Source organism: Parasteatoda tepidariorum, chromosome X1 (genome assembly GCF_043381705.1).
Source record: "Parasteatoda tepidariorum isolate YZ-2023 chromosome X1, CAS_Ptep_4.0, whole genome shotgun sequence".
NCBI classification, from domain to species: Eukaryota; Metazoa; Arthropoda; class Arachnida; order Araneae; family Theridiidae; genus Parasteatoda; species Parasteatoda tepidariorum.
In genome coordinates, this window is record NC_092214.1 from 21555814 (window position 1) to 21573594 (window position 17781).

Sequence of the window (17781 nt, forward strand, 5' to 3'; positions counted from 1 at the left end):
TATTGAAGCTCCTCAGCTGATGACTATTAAAGTTTCAATAATTTCGTGATCAGAGAACTAATTGCCAATGGAAATTTATTGTTGATTAATATTTTGATTATTTTCAAACTACTTAAAATGCTCAAATTATAAATTTAGTGCTGTGATAGATGGAAATACAAGCTGAAATCAATTTCTGTTTGCTACAAGTAGAATTTATCATCACGTAATTGGTAAAGAGATTTTATAATCTAAGTTCCGACTACCTGAAGATCTTAAATTTTAACTACTGTCGAACCTCAATTTAACAAATTCTCCGATTTAATGAATATTTTTTCTGTCCCGACGAAAATGGAGCTAAAAAGTTCTCATTTAATCAGGTAATTTTTAGCTTTGATTTAACGAACAACAATCGCTGGGAAAAAAATCGTAATGTAGTAAATTCGTAATCCTTGTAATGGAAATTTTACAGAATATGGGTCTCGCGATGCAGATCTAAGTATCTGCGATAGTGAACAGAAAAAGAATGAAGATTCTGAAAGCAGTGAAGATGACAAAAAAACGGAAATTGAATTGAAAAAGATGACATTCCTTGGAGCACTTTGAAAATTATTTTTTGTCTCACGAGGCTGATGATGGTGTCCGAACAAAGTTAGAAAATATCGACAAAGAACCTTGAAAAGTCAAAACAAACAAGTCAAAACAAAACAATATTAAGGATTTCTCTCCAAATGAGTGACAATACTTATATGTATGTATTATAGATTAAGTTTTAAGAGCAAGTAGCATTAAAGAGTTTAGATCATTTTGAAGTTGATCTCCTAACGCATAACTTATAATTTTTAACGCTCGTGGTAAACAATAATTTCTTTATTTCATATCTGCATATCTAAGGGTATTTTGCTTTCGATATTTTTATACCATACTCGTTACAAAAATTGATATTCGATTTAACGAATTGTTTCGATTTAACAAATGAATTTATCGACCTCAATCAATTCGTTAAATCGAGGTTCAACTGTATATTTCTATTTAGATGTCAATGCAAGTTTCAATTGTTTCCTGGTGGCTTTAAATAGAATTTACCGATGTATTATGCCCCCAAAAGATTCATGACCCAGTTGTTTCATGCCACGATCCAAGTTCATCTACCCCCTCGACTCGAAGCCTCTTATGACTCCCTTCTGCTTAGCTAGTGAACTTGCTTCGCGCTATTCATCACACACAGCCTTTACGCCAAGGCTTTATTGCCAATGAAGCATAAAGAGCAAAATATTGAGTGAGGACGAGGCTCTTCCTCATATTCGAGAAGTTCGTATGTAATCTTTACAGCACATTTTCATGTAACTTAGAACTGTGGAAAGTTCTTGGAAAAGAGATTACAAGATCATTAGAATCACTTAGAATATTCGAAACAGAAAGAAGAACTTACAGAATTATGTTTTTAGAAATCAAGAACACACATTTTTTAAACATTTTATTTTTAAAAACAATATTTATTTTTAAAGATAAATGTTATTTTTTCACTTTATTGGAATTTCCTGTTTTTAAAAGGAATTCTTATTTTTAATAACACTATTTTTAAGGAAAAAATTTATTTTTTCAAAATTTTTTTTGATTTTTTGTGGAATTATTATGGAATTATTTATTTTTTCAAAGGATATTATTATTTTAAAAAATAAATTTTTTTGGGAAGAATATTTAATATTATTTTTTAAAGTAATTCTTATTTTTATGAATATTATTTATTTTTAAAAAAACATTAATTGTTTTTAAAAAATATTTAATTATTTTTTTAAAACGCTAGTAATTTTTAAGAACATTAATTACTATATATTTAAAATTGTTTTTTTTTTTTATTTTTCCTCAAGGAAATTCTTTATTTTAAAATTTTAATTTATTTTCAATAAATATTATTTGTCTTTAAAGCGAATTCTTATTTCTAAAAAAATAATATATATATATATATATATGGGCAATCTCAAAAGTAAAGTCTAAATTTTAAATACATGATGCATCCATAAAAAAAAACTTTATTTTTTAAAATCATATTTCACTCTTCTTACTAGTGATTTTTCTAGTTAATTATATTCAAACATCTATTAGCGATGATAACCTTTTCTAATATTATTATTTTTAAAAACTATTATCTCTAATTATATCAAAAACGTAGCTAAATTAAAGTGATAAGTTTAAAAAATAATGCCGTTAGTATTTAAACTTTCAATCAAATTAAGCTTTAAGTTTTATATACTGGGGTTATCAAAAAAAAACTGCACACTGAAAATCTATTGATCTAAGGGTTATAGAAACATGGTTCCAAATGAAAATACTTCTCAAATTAAGTTAGCTTTCATCGTATAATAGTTCTGATCTTTTTACTTGTTTTGGTAAATTTCTAGAAAAACTAACTTTTTATACGTTGTTTTAATGTATAAACCTCCATTTAGAAAAATGCTCTTTACGTACTGTTAAACGAGTCAATAATTTAGAAAAAAAAAATAGTAAAATTTACCCCTTCTCCTAAAAAAATCTAAAATTACATGTCTTGCGCTACCTTTCACGCAAAGAAATAGGAGAGAGAAATCGTCTGATAAAGGGACCGTATCAAATCTTACAAATCGCGATAAGAACATTTCTTACTTACATGCGGTGGTTGTAAATTAAACTGAACTGAAAATTAACTACAGTAAACTGAACTGAATTAAATTAAACTGAATATTTTAATCTTATCATTGGGAGCCGCGATGGCTCAGGAGATATAGCGTTCGCCTTCTAATGAGGTGAACCGGGTTCGAATCCCAGCGATGACTGGTCGATAAAAATTCTGCATCCGGCTCGCACCGATCACAGCTCAGACGTAAAATATGCTCATTAGTAGTGTTATCATGTGTTAGGGTCCTCTTGCTGTCAGGTAAACCATGAGAGGTTTTCGTGTTTTTCCTCTCCATGCAACGCAAATGCAGGTTCGTTCCATTAGAAAGTCCTCCAAAAAGCCAAATTTATTCCAATACATGATAAAGGAGTTCTCTTGTCTTCTGGATTGGGTTCAAAACAAGACTACGGAGTTAGTAGCCGTAAACCCAAAACTGGGTCGGTTGTTCAACGAAGGTTATAAAATCTTACCATTAGGGAGCCGTGGTGGTTCAGGGGATAGAGAGCTCGCCTGCCAATGAGGTGACCCAGGTTAGAACCCCGGCGATGGCTGGGATTCGAATTCCGCACCCGGCTTGCTGCGACCACAGTGTTGACAGAAAATATCTTCAGTGGTAGACGGATCGTGGGTTAGAGTCCTTTTAGCACCAGGATAACAGTGGGAGGTTTCGTGGTTTTACTTTCCAGGTAACGCAAATGCTGGTTAGTTCCATCAAAAAGTCCTCCATTAAGGCAAATTGCTCCTAATGCTTGATCCAGGAGTTCCTTTGTCTTCTGGACTGGATTCAAAATTACATGGCTACGTAGTGGAACATTGGTAGTCATAAACTCAATTCAACGACAGTTATAAAAATCTTATCAATAGGCAAATAAAATATTTTGGAATAAATTTATGCAAAATGTGAAAATGAAGCTGAGTTATCTGAGAAGGAACGATTTTTTTAATGCAAGGGACTCTAAAATGGATTGAATTGTACAATTTATTCTTATTTGGTTTAAATTATTTAAAACAATTTACATTTAAAAATGAATAAGTGAAATATATTGATAGAAATATAGTAGTTAAAATTAACATTTAACTATTTTAACAAAGTTTATCTAGAAGTTATTGGTTGATAGTTTGCAATTTCTCATAAATTTGAAAGAAATAGCAACAATTTTGCTTAACAATTTTTTTTCAGTTAGAATATTTAAATAAAATTGTCACTTAATAATATGAAGTAAAGTTATAAAAGTTGCAGTACAAAAATTAAAAATTATGCTATAAATTAAATGTGGTGAAAATTTCATTAAAAAAAAGGAAAATAAGAACGAATTAAAGCACTAAAATCTCAATTAAGTTAAAATAATATTTTATTATTTTTGCGAAGTTTATTAGATAGATAATTGACAATTACATATTTACAATTTACCTTACAATACTTAGAATTTAGATTAGTATGGAGAAAAACTTACTATTTTTATCATAAAATACATACTATGCACATTTATTTTTTGAAAACAAAAAAAATGAATATTATATAATGAAATGGTCGTTAATGTATTATCGTTAAAATTTCTTGCTTTAATACAATAAAAAAAAAAACGAGTGTGAAAATTTTAAATGTTATTGGGAACAAAAATTAAGTTTCTTGAAAAATAATTATAATAAGTAAATACTTTTGTGTATATTACGTAGAACTGGGCAGAAATGTTTTTCTTTCCATTCATTAATTGATAAATATAGAGTTTAACGACTCGTAAAAAATCGATCCCCCTCCCCTCGTTAAATTTCGCTCAGATTTTGCAGTTTGCCATATTAAATTACCTCCTTTAAAACTATGTTAGAAAATGTATTCCTTACAGTTCAAATTTTTTCCGACAATTATTAAATAAAATAATAAATATTTACTAAACATTCATTTTTTGCATAGAACTATCGTTGGCTAAGCGAATTTCATAATTTCGTGCAAAGTTTTTTCCATTCGCTTAAGTTCTCGAGATTTAGCGAATCATGTTATTTGGATCGCTCTCTTTTCCAAACAATGAGGAGTATTTTTTCCTTGTGGTTCAAAAATCCGAATTCGTCGTAAAAATAGTATGTTTATTCAGAGAGAGTGCATTCTAGTGCCTGATTTCGTAACTTTAAATATCACATGCACTAATTAATTAACATATTTTAGGTCACCCCCTTGAACCATTAACCCTTGTCCTAAAACGTGAAGATCTGATCATTAGAACAAAAGTTATTCAGGGTGGTCAGTTTATTTATTTATTTTTGTGCACTGAACGTCTCTATGTTTATAATTCAAATATGCTGTTGTTGTTAATTTACGTCGCACAAGAGCTGCACAATGGGCTATTGGCGACGGTCTGGGAAACATCCCGGAGGATGATTCGAAGACATGCCATCACAATTTTGATCCTCTGCGGAGGGGATGGCACCCCCGCTTCGGTAGCCCGACGACCTGCGCGTGAAGTCGAGCACTTTACGGTAGCACAGTTTAACGCTGACCAATACCGCACACCCTCGGTCCCTATGCAGACTGATCCAAGTGGTCACCCACCCGCACACTGACAGCAGCCAGTGATGCTTGACTTCGGTGATCTGCTGGGAACCGTGTCTTAACGATCAGTCCACTGCGGGACAATTCAAATATGCATAATTTTCATTAATTTTTATTTTTTATTTCTAATTAGTTCCATTGTGATGCGAAGAGGATTTTTCATATTTTGATTTATTAAATAGACCAGAATGTATTCTGGTCTATTTCTTTACTTTTTGCCTTATTTTCACCTTTGGAAAATTAATTTTTTCCTTATATCCCAAAAATAAAATGTCAACTTCCTCTACTTTATTTCCCATTAAAGAATGTATTATTGTCACTATTTAGTCTAGAGTTTGATGTGTAATTATGTGTATATTTTTTCCTATTATCTAATATTATATAATGTTTGCAAAACCTAATTGTATTTAAAGCATCTTTTTTTGTATAGTAAATAGATTAACCAAAATATGTCATTTGATTGCAGCTATCTTGTCATAACAAATCGCAATTATTCGCAGCAATTATTTTTACTGTTACATTCAATGAATTCATTATATCGCGATAATTTTATTGATTTGATGTTAGCAGAACATGATGATTTAAGAAAAAACAATTTCATCCAGTTTTAATTTTAAAAAGACTGGTAAGCATCCGGTTATGTTATACTTCTTTTTTAACCCAGAGCTACTTCGTTGTGTATAGATACTTTTGTTACCAATTTATATTTATCAAATTTTAAAATAAAATTGTGCTTAATTAGATAAATTGTCAGAATTTTTATTAACAACTAAAAGAAAAACTCAATAGAATCTTCTATACATATGATGAAACAGATTTTTTTATTTTTAACCGATGATGATTTTAAATACACATGACTGCTTTATAATTAAAATGAGATAATTTTATTACACCTAATTTTTATTTACTAACCTATGCAATGCAATGCAATCTTTTTGTAATATTTCCAAAAGGTTTAAATAGTTTAAACAATGCTTTCATTTCGTATTGTGTGTAAAAAAGAGATAGAATATAAATATTTTAGGAAGGGCGCCAGTACGAGATTCGTCATCTTCCCACAGACACGCCTCCGGACAAGAAGACAAGGTACTTGCGACTAAGTGAAAACGAAAGGGGCCTACATTTTTTTTTTTTTAAATTTCTTTTTAAACATCGATTTCTACTTATGATATTGATATTACTCGCTAGAAGTGTGACCTAAACTTTTTCCCATTATTTCACAGTTTCGATTTCTCGAGCAAGCGCAGTCAATTCTTTTAAGAGAAAAAAGGTGTATTTTTACCTTATGTGCCTCCAAGTTGCGATTTCCACTTCGGCGGAATTTATATGTGATCATTAACACGCGAATTACCGCAATCTTACACTAACCCCAATGCCTTGCCCAGCCACTCTCTTTGAGCTATTGAAGGGAGAGGATGTCAAACACAGGTATGAGGTTAAAAAAGTTACATTTTCTTCTGTCCGAAATTTTGTCGTCCCGCAGTGGACTGATCGTTAAGACACGCTTCCCAGCATATCACCGAAGTCAAGCATCACTAGCTGCCGTTAGAGTGCGGGTGGATGACCACTTGGATTAGTCTGCTTAGAGACTGAGGATGTGCGGTATTGGTCCTCGTTAAACTGTTCTACTGTAAAGTGCTCGACTTCGCGTGCAGGTCGTAGGGCTACCGAAGAGGGGGTGCCATCCCCTTTGCAGAGGATCAAAGTTGCGATGGCATGTCTTCGAATCATCCTGAGGGATGTTTCCCAGACCGTCGCCAATAGCCCATTGTGCAACTCTAGTGCGACATAAATGAACTACAACAACTACATCTGAAATTTTGGCCTACTTAGATGTTTACGTAAAGGGTTTAAAAAAAGAACTGACATTTTGTGATGGATGACAGCTATAAACATAATTTATATATCAACAAATATTTCGATAATTTTCGATTAGCTCGAGTTCTCAAAATTTATCTGAAACTCTGTGCTTGACGCCAATATAAATTGCAAATATTTTCTAAATGGTGCAAGAAAAATGTTTCGCCGATAGAAATTCAACCATTTTCCGATTTAAATCACAAAACTGAAAGATAGTAAATAATAAAAGAATAACTTTTAACAACTATGTTTTTATGTAGATTAAAAAAGAGAAAATTCTATTTTATCAAATCTAGAATAAAAGAGTAGTTGCGTCACTTTCGTATTGAACTCGTATCGAAAGGTTATCAATCGTTATTCAAACGTTTTGTTGATTTCTGGTTAAATCTTTAAGTAATTAGTAATTAACTTTTTTATTTTGTAATAAAATTTTATGATAACTTACAAGGAAAGGCCAGTGAAATTATTGCTTTTTACAACTTTTAAAGTAGATGCTATAAAAAGTCAATTTAAAAAAATAGTAATTCATTAATATATATATATATTAGAACACGATAATTTATCACAAATTGCACAGCAATAAAATTGAAAATTGAGAAATATATCAATGGATGGCAGCACCATCGTTTAAAGCCCCCTGAAAATCTCTGATGCAAATTTTCAATGCTAGGAAACTTTCCTTTAGTTTGTGATACTCAAAAATAATTAACTTATAGTTTACAGAACCAAAACTTTAAATACATAAAATTAATGATCGTAACTATTTAGAAAATATGTTATTTAATATAGCCTTGATAAAATACTTCAAATTGTACTATTTTATTTGTTAAAAATAAGCTATATTACCTTCATCTGCAGCAGCCTTTTTAAAAAAAATTGAAAATAAAAAGGAAATTTTAAACGAAAAGAATCGTTAATACTATTTACCTATTTTGTCTTAAAAAAATCTAATATTCTTATTCGTCATATAAATTATAGAACAAGTTAAATTAATTTCAGAAAAATGGAGCTCAGAAGACGTTTGCTTATGATGTTCCGTGAATACCGATCAAAAGAGAAAGGGATTAATATTTAATCGAGGAAAAGAGTTATTAAAGCTAACGAACAATAACTGGGGAAAGTGAGGCTGAACATCCGCTTTATTGCCAAAGAAGATATGGAAAAGAAAAAAAAAAAAAGAAAAAAAAAAGAAAAAAAAGGAGCTGAAATGCAACTATTAGACTTCAAATTTCACCAGGTAATTAAACAAGTTTCTATGTTTTTCATCCCGCCTTTTTTACTAGTGATTCGACCAATTTCAATAGCGTTTTTGTTTCTTTATCGATAGATTAATTATAGGTTATTCCTAGTGTTTATGATTTATTTCGCAATCTATGACTTTTGATTTTAAAAATGATATCAAGATTAATCGCTAGCGTACATCTTCAAAAGAGGAATTCAAAAGAGGTTCTTGGAAAAAATCATTATTCATGTTTTTCTATACACACAGTGCAAAAAAAAAAAAAAAAAAAAAAAAAAAAAAAAAAAAAAAAAAAAAAAAAAANAAAAAAAAAAAACAGAAATTATTTTAGTTTTAACGTTTTCATTCTATTAAAAAAGACAAAAAGCTATATTTTTAATTATAAAATTTTTATATTTTCCAAGTTATTCAAATTTATAGTAACAAAAGAGAGTATAACTATAATAAATGTTCTGCAATATCTGAATGAAATCTGAATGAAAGAAATGAAAAAATAATGTTTTTATTCACAATTTTATAGTAATGAAGCATAAATTTTTAATTTTCAATGATATATGCATGATAATGATAGTTTGTTTAATATAAGATTTACGATATTTATGCGAGCAAAAAAAAAGGGTAAAATAAATTCCTAATTTTATTAATCTATTTAAGGGACTTTTTAAAATTGCTTCGTTATCCAACTTTGTAATTTTTTCTGTAAAATAATTTAAATAATTTGTTTATGCAATTCTGAAGAAGAGGTTTAAAATGTTTGAAATTTCATGACAGATTTCTTCACAAAGCTTTGAACTTTTCAATATATTCCAAATCATATTGAATTTTCAATGAAAAGTATAGGAAAATTAAGTTAGTTGTTAAATAAATCCAGTAAATTAATACATAAAATCAAATTATTTATTAATTGTTAAATTAATGTACTTAATATAAAGTATTACTTTGTTAGACACTTTGAACTTTTTTAAACCATAATATGGTGCAAGATGAAATATGTCCTATGGTTTAACTTGAACGGAAGCCTGTTTCAGGTCAACACCTATGGCAAATTTGTAGCTTAATAAGGTTCAGGGTACCGATATAAGGTTCAACGTTCAACCAAGTTTTTTGAAAATGTACCTTTTGAGAATGATTGCTTCTAACAAAAAATTTCCTCAAGTGCCAACTATAATTGTCCAGTCAATTAGTGTTAAATGCTTAATTAGAAACAAGATCTTGCACTTTTTTTCATTCATCTGGAACAGGGCAGTCAGTTTTTTTTTTTTTTTTGGAGGATGAGTGCCATTTTTGGAAAAAAAATCATAATGAGCATTTCCTGAGCATAATAAGCATAAAAGGATTTCCTACTTTTTAAACAAAAAAGAAAAAAATCTGTCAGAAGCAGAGAAACAATTTTATTAATAGGCTGATTGTGGTATATATTTGAAAACAGCAGATTTTATTCGTGCAGATTTTAAAAATAATCTAATAAATAAAACAAAGTACAAACATACGCTTTGAGCTTGTTGATTTTTAAACTTAGTCATCTATATAAGGATCAGTTCTTGAAGATGCTAATACATTTAGGTAATCATTCAAGACTACAATGATAGGTAAACTCGAACAATATTTTGATTTCGTTTTATTTTTCTAATAGAATATATATGTTCAAAATTATTAGTTATTTCAAACCTACAATAATATTTGGCAGCGAAATTGAATGAATTTGGGAAATTGCTTTTTAGTGCAAATTGATGATCTAGATTCTAGAATAACCTTTGATCTAACTTTTGGAATAAAATTTTTCGAGAGGAATGTGCAGAAGAACGCTAAATAAAAAGTTGCTTGTAATTTTAAATTATACCCTATTACATAAACGGATAAATTTAGAAAAAAAAAAATGAAAATTGTATGTTCAATCTGAATTTTTCAGTTTGAGAGCAATATTTTGTTAGAACAAAATATCCAATGTATAAAATTTATACATCTAAGAGTATATGTTATTTTATAATATTCTGTACCTTTTTAATGGGACATTTTGGTGCTATGTTTTGTCCAAATAATAATTTCTTCTATAAATCGAAGTTGTGGAATCATAAACTATCGAAAATTGAATAAACAAAAATACTATTTCAAAAAAAAAAGTCTGAGCTTAAAAGTTATAATTACTTGCAAATGATGGCAAAAATACATTCTATGAAATACTTTATGCTAAACAAAGAGATGTTTCCAGATCCCATATCCGTATCAAGAAAGGAATTCCCATCGAAATCCCAAAATGATTAAACCATTTAAGTTAAAAATTCGAAATAAAGGAGAATAATTTAATTTTTATGTTAGATGATCCTATTAAAAAAAAGATCAATTAGCGTTGGCTTTCCTTTCCTGTTTTTCCTATTCCTTGGCATTTTGGGCATTCACTTAAGAAACGAGAATAAAAAAATTGTCAGTAGGGAAGTAATTTGAACATTATTTCCGAAAGCAAAATCACCTGCACGCACGCTTGGGAAAAAATGAAGTAAGAAAAAAAAAAGTTTACGCTAAAAAACAATTTCGACTATTATACCGGCCATTTTTCCACCGCTTTGGCGAGCACTTCTTCTCATTACACGCAGCGCTTGGCTCCTTATAGCTCCGTATACTTTGCTGACTTCACAAAGACCGAAAGAATGAAGGAGGGAAAGCCTTTTTTTCTCTCTATTCGCCTTCGCATTTGTGAAAAGAAAATGTTCCATTCCGTTTTCTGGCACTGAAAAAGAAAAAAAAGCATTTATATGTAGAAAAAAATGAAGAAGAAAAATGGAATGAAAATCCTGGGCTACCTCTTTGCGCACGCCATCTGTTTCATTACGTAGCATAGTACCCGCCAATTAAAGGTGGCCCTAGTACTTGCTTTAGCTGTCTCTTACGAGGCGCTTTAGCATGTCATATTCTTTTCTTGTACCTTTTATTCCCCATCCTCTTTTTTCACTCCTTCGCTCACTTTCATTCGTTCCTTCTTCATCTTGAGCTTCCTTTTGCTCTTCCCCATCTCTATCCCGCGTGTCTGCCTGTCATTCATTCTCTCTACTATCCCCATTTTCGGTCCTAAGGCTCGGCGTCACGCCGCGATTGAGGCTATAATGGTGTTTTGGGATCTACCCGAGGGAAAAATTCTCTTCACTCTGCCGTCTCCATTAGTAGAGGAGCACCTTTTTTTTTCATTTTTTTTTATCCCTTTCTTTTCTTCCACGATATGCTTTTCTTTCCCGTTCGCTCTTTCGTTCGTTTATTTTTTTCCCTGTAAAAGAAGGGAGCGACAAAAAATCATTTATTGGCTTTGGCATGTGAACCCGCCTTAACCATTTTCTGTTTCGCGTTTCGCCTATAAGCGTAACTGCGGTCTATATAATTATGTGAGACGTTTATGAGGTAAAGTACAGCCAACGTAGAGCGGTGAGATATATTCCAGGGAGTTTTTTCCTAAAGGCCTAAGCAATTTGCCAATAAAAAAGACTTTAACTCCTTTTAGTTTTTCATGACCAGTACTTACATCTCCATCAAACTTTAGACCACAGTTAATGCTGTGTTACGCGTATAACAATGAAGGGGCATCAGTCTGAAAGAAGTAACAAGGATAATTTTTAATTTTCAAATAAGAAATAATTTTTATTAATTTTAGAATGGAAGTTTCTTTTTAGTCTACTTTTTCGAGTTTAATTTGTGCAGCTGAGGTATATTTAATTTAAATTTCTAAATTGAGGAATATGAAATTTAACAGGCACTTCTCGTAATACTTTTGCAAGAAGACAGTTATTTTCTAATAAATACTGTTAAAATTCACTTAAGTTTTTTAATGACCAGTTCTCATTTTTCCATTATTATGATACCACAGTTAGTACTGTGTTTCATAAAAGAAAAACTTCGCTGTTTATATTTATCATAGTAACAGTGGTAAAGTTAACTTTTAAGTTTGAAGTGAGAATTATTATTTTTTATAAGTGTTTAGTATGGAGATTTGCTTCAAGTATCTATTGTTTTACCTTTTCCTATCGCTGTTTTCATAAATTTGTATATTTAATTAATTCTAATGAAGCAAATTTGAAATTTTAGAGACATTTCAGGAGTTTTTATGCAAGACAATTAGTATTTACATTTTCATTCGAATGCTTGCTTACATTTTCATTCGCAGTTGAAAGTTGGAGGGAAAGAGGATCAATGGTTTTAAACTTGAAATAATAAATAATTTTCATTAGTTTTAGTATGAGGATTTGTTTTTACCATTTAGAGTTTTCTCACCTCTCTTTTCATGCATATGGTTGATTTAATTTAAAACTCTAATGCGATGACTGTATGAAATTTAAGATATATTTCTTAAGGTTCTCCTCGGAACAAATTAGCTAACAAAAACTACTTTAACACGCTGCAATTTGTCATTACTAATACTTACATTTCTGTTTGAAAGGAGTGCGCAATTGATACTGGATTTCATAAAAAAAATAATATAAATAAAGTGTATCACATTGAAAGAAGAAATGCTAGTAATATTTTATTTTTAATTTTTAAACATGAAATATTTTTCATTAAAGTTAGTATAGAGATATTTTTTTATTTATTTGCTGCTTTAACTTTTTACCATTCCTGTTTTCGTATTAATTATTAATTTAATTAAAAGTTCTTATGAAAAAAATATAAATTGCAGAAAATATTTCTTGATATTTTTCTGTAATACGACACTTTTTAGGACCAGTACTTCCATTTATAAATAGACCACAACTGATACTGGATTTCATAAAATAGTTATGTTGCATGATATTACACTTAAATTTCTTCATTTTTTATTATTATTATTATTGGAATGAAAAAAAAACAATAAATAAATTTTGTATTATTATAAAATATTAATAATATATTTATCTGATTTTAAAATTTAAAATATCATCTGCACTAACTATTTAGCATATTTCAGGTATGTCTTTTCAATCATTAGGATTGCATCTTAGTTTACATGAAAATCCGATCTTAAGATCAAAAATTAACGCCTTATCGTCTTTCTTCATATTGTATATGTTATAGATAGAACAGAAAAATTTGATATTTTACTTATATGAGAGTTATATATTAAGCAAGACCTACTGTGAATACGGTTTAAAATGTTTGTATGTTTCATAGTATGTGATTGAAATGCTTACAAAAATCAAACAATAACTTCAAATAAATGGTCATTTTTTCGATTTGAATAATGCGATTTTTTCTTAAGTCATATGAAATGAATATATTTTTATGTGATTACTCGAATATATGATGTATGAATAAGTTCTATTCAGATATACATGTTTTTATTTCAATTTAGAACTTAAGCTTCTTGAGGATAAAATCAATTCCTTTTTAAACTAACAATTGAGTTTTTTATTTTGTACTAACAATTAAAAAAAACATTTTCATTTTATTTTAATACTCTAAGTATAAGTTTCAATAATCCTTCGACATAAAAATTTGAAAAAAAGAATTTTTTAATTTATAAAGATATGCTTGCTTTGTATTTTTAAATTACATTTGTTTAGTATTTATCAAACTTTCTTCCAGTTATAGAGCACCCTTTCATTGCATCTCGGGCACAAAATTTAGAAAATTTAGTAATATTTCTCCTATATTTTTTCTTTAATATCAAATTGCTTTTTCTTCCTTAAAGAAAAAAAAACTAGATTGAATAATTAAGTTTTATTTGAAAGTCTTTTACAACATATATCGCTTATATACCACTGCTATAAACAACTGATATTAACAAACTGCTATAAACAAAATTGTATATAATTTAATCCAATTGTATATAATTGTATTGTATTGTATATAATTGTATTGTATTGTATATAATTGTATTGTATTGTATTGTATATAATTGTATTGTGCAATATACTTGAAAAAATTGTTATAGTGTTTTTAAAATGATTCATAAAGTGTCTTTTATTTGCATATATTATTTGTTTCGTATGATCAAAGTAAAGTGGCAGCAAAATAATAAGTCTGTGATATGTAGTTTATAACCAACCATCACTACAGTTTAGTTTCTCAAAAAAATAGTATCATTATAGTTACAATAACAGTAATTTTTTCATAAAATAAGTTTCTTTATTTTAATAATATTAAAAAAAACAATAAGCATCTCATGTATAGAAAAGTTAGAACTTGTTTAGTTATGAAGCACATGTATTCTTATTATGTATTTTCATAAGGATACAAAAAGCCTTCTTTTCCCACAAATACTCAAATGCTTCATAGTTCTCTTTTCTTAGAAACAACTTTCAAAATTAGTTCAATTTAATTAATTTTAAAAAGTTAATGTTTTCTTTAAAAAAATAATTGTTCATATCATTACAAAATCGCCAAACATCATTAAAATACTGTTTAAAATTTGTTATACCTATATTTAAAAACATTCATTTTGATGTAACGTAGTTCAAATTTTTAAACAAATTCTCTTAATTAAGAATTTTTATTAATTTCTGGGTATGCTAGAAAAGCTTTTGCCACTTTACTTTAACTAAGAGTTAGAATTAATCAGAGTTTACTCATATAAAAACAATAGAAAGCACGTAACACAAAACCTTAGTAAATTACGGGTCTTTATAATTAGAAAACAATGACGTTTTTTGTACTATTTCCTAGGAATTTTATTTTACCTTAAAATACTGTTTAAAATTTGTTAAAAATTTACATAGAAACATTGGGCATAATCTACATAACATATATTAATTTGAATAACTAGAGGAAATTTATTAGTTAATTATTATTCATTAGTTTCTGGGCATGCTGAAACAGTTTCAATCGCTTTTAAAAACAGTTCGCTTTAAGCAAACGCTCAACCACAAAGAAATAAAATAAAGCGGTAAACAAAAAAAACTATGCAAATTTCAGGTATCTAATGGAAAACAATAATTTTCTGCTTTATTTCCTACAAATATCATTTTACTTAAAATGTAGATTTAAATGGGTTAAAAATTTGCATAAAGCACTGATTTGAATCTATAAAAAAATAATAATTTGATTATATAAATAAAATTTATAAATGAAGGAATATTGTGCAAAAACAGTTCCAATCTATTTGAGTTATAGTTCGTATTAAGCAGAGCTTACACATCAAAAATAAAACTAAAATAGCTAACACAAAATCGATGTAAATTTCAGGTTTCTAATCGAAAACAATCAATAACTTTTTGCTCTATTTCCCCCGAATATCATTCTAAACTCCGAGTTTTTCACCAATTCATCGGGGGTTCATCTTTTTCGAAGAGGAGGAATTCCCACATGAAGTCACCTCTTTAATTTTCCTCTTCCTAAATAAGCTTACTTATTTCTGAACGTTCTCATGCAGAAAAGGATTCGCCGAAATTAAACTTAGTGAAGCACATGTTTAAATGGAGGTTCATTAATTGCCATCTAATGTTTTTACGCTTCATCACCACCAAGAAGCGAATATTTTCGATCCTTTTCCGCATTTTCTCAGCCACCATCAAATTTTCGGTTTTACTCTTTTTCGTTCCTTTGTTCCTTTTACTTCGAAGAGCGCCATAATGATTTTCGTTGTTAAAGATTTTGGATCGCTGAAGCCGCATTTGGTGAATGAATTCCATCTCCCTCCTGTATTGCAATAATTCTATTATAGAAAGAAAAGTGCCCGCTCTATATGTCTCTCGCCTCCTATTTAGAAGACTCCAGAGCTGTTATTTCATTTTAGTAATCGATGATATTTGAGATGAAATCCCAAAGGAAGGCTTTCAACAGTTTCTTAAAGTCTAGAGCATTTAGAAGGATTTTGAAGTATGCGTTTAAATTTAAATAAAGAAGGATCTTGTTAAGTAGAACCGTTTAAAATGAGTTTCTAAGTGATTGTAATTTTTATCGCTTCAATTATTTGAAGATGGTAATTTTGTTATTAGAATTAGGGGTTGATTTTAATTTAATTGTGGTTAAATATAATAATTGATACAATAAAATTGTAGGATTCTTTGTATTATTTTACAAGACATTCTAGGTTTTGTTTATATTTCTGGATTATATATATGTTTCCTGTCTCCCATTTAGAAGCCTCAAGCTGTGGCTGTAATTTCAATTTAGTTATCAATAATATTTGGCATAAAACCCCATAATGTAAGCTTTTAACAGTCTCTTTGGTTTTCTTATAAGTCTGGAGTATTAAGAAGGATGCATTAAATTCAAATAAATAAGGAAGCTAATGAGTACAACAGCTTAGAATGAGTTAAATTATTAAGAGCTAGTAATTTTTACCCCTGCAATTATTTCAGTGGATAGTAAGCAAGGTGGAAATTTTGTTATTGGAAGTAGGGATGATTTTTAAATTGTAAGTTTTCAACAATTTCTTTAATTTACGTAAAAGTTTAAGAGATTGAGATGGATTTTAATGTATGCGTTGAATTTAAATTAAGTTTAATGTAAGATGATATCTTTAAGTGATTGTAATTTTTATTGCTTCAATTAATAAATTGAAATAAATAATGTTATATTTTGATAATCTAAATCTTCTGAATGCAGTAAGTAAAAATTCAACTTTCATCCAAGGAGTAAATGGAAATTATTTTTTTCTCGGAAAAAAAAATCAAAAGTTTAAAACAGATAAGAATTTATATTTTGAGTTATATCCTTATAGAAAACCATATATAGAATACGATGGCAAACTTGATTTCGTGATCTATTGTTTAAAAATAATGATAAATCGGAATAAAATTTAAGTTTTAGAAGACTTTCAGATTTGTGTTTCACCATTTTAAGAATATAAAAACTAATAATAATTTAAATTACGAGAGTCAATTCAGTTTTATATACTGAATTGGATAAATGTTTTGAAAATATTCCTTTCTTTTATATTTCAGTCAATTAAAATAAAAACATTCGATAAAGAAAGGCTTTTCTGAAATCACCTAAAAAATGTCTACATTTTTAGCCACTTTTAACATGTAATGCATTTTTGAAATATGTAAAAAAAAAATTTTAAAACATATTGAAGCAACATGAATATATTTTATCAGTAAAATGCTTTCATTTATAAGTTTAAAGTAGAGTGAAAGGAACGGCTATCATCCCATTAGAATATGGAAATAAAACAATTTCTTTTGGTCATAACTAGAGCCCGGATTTTGATGACCTAAAAAATCTCAACTAATGCCCTTAAAAAGTGCAAAAAATGCCCTTAAAAAGGGCAAAAAATGCCCTTAAAAAGGGCAAAAAATGCCCTTAAAAATGCAAAAGTTGCGCAAAAAATGCCTTTAATAAAGTAAAAATATTGAATTAAAAAATGTTTTGCTCTTTAAAATTATTATGAGTCATTTAAAAAATATAGAGCAATGCAATACTTGTTCTACGTACATTAAAGTTTGAAAAATATGTTTTATATCCTAAAATAACAAAAAAAGGAAAATATATTGACACCAAAATATTTTTCTTTTGTAGAGAAACTTTGAGGGATATAACAACTCCCATCTCATAATATTACTAAATATCAGAATTACATTGGATTATTAATTTTTTTTT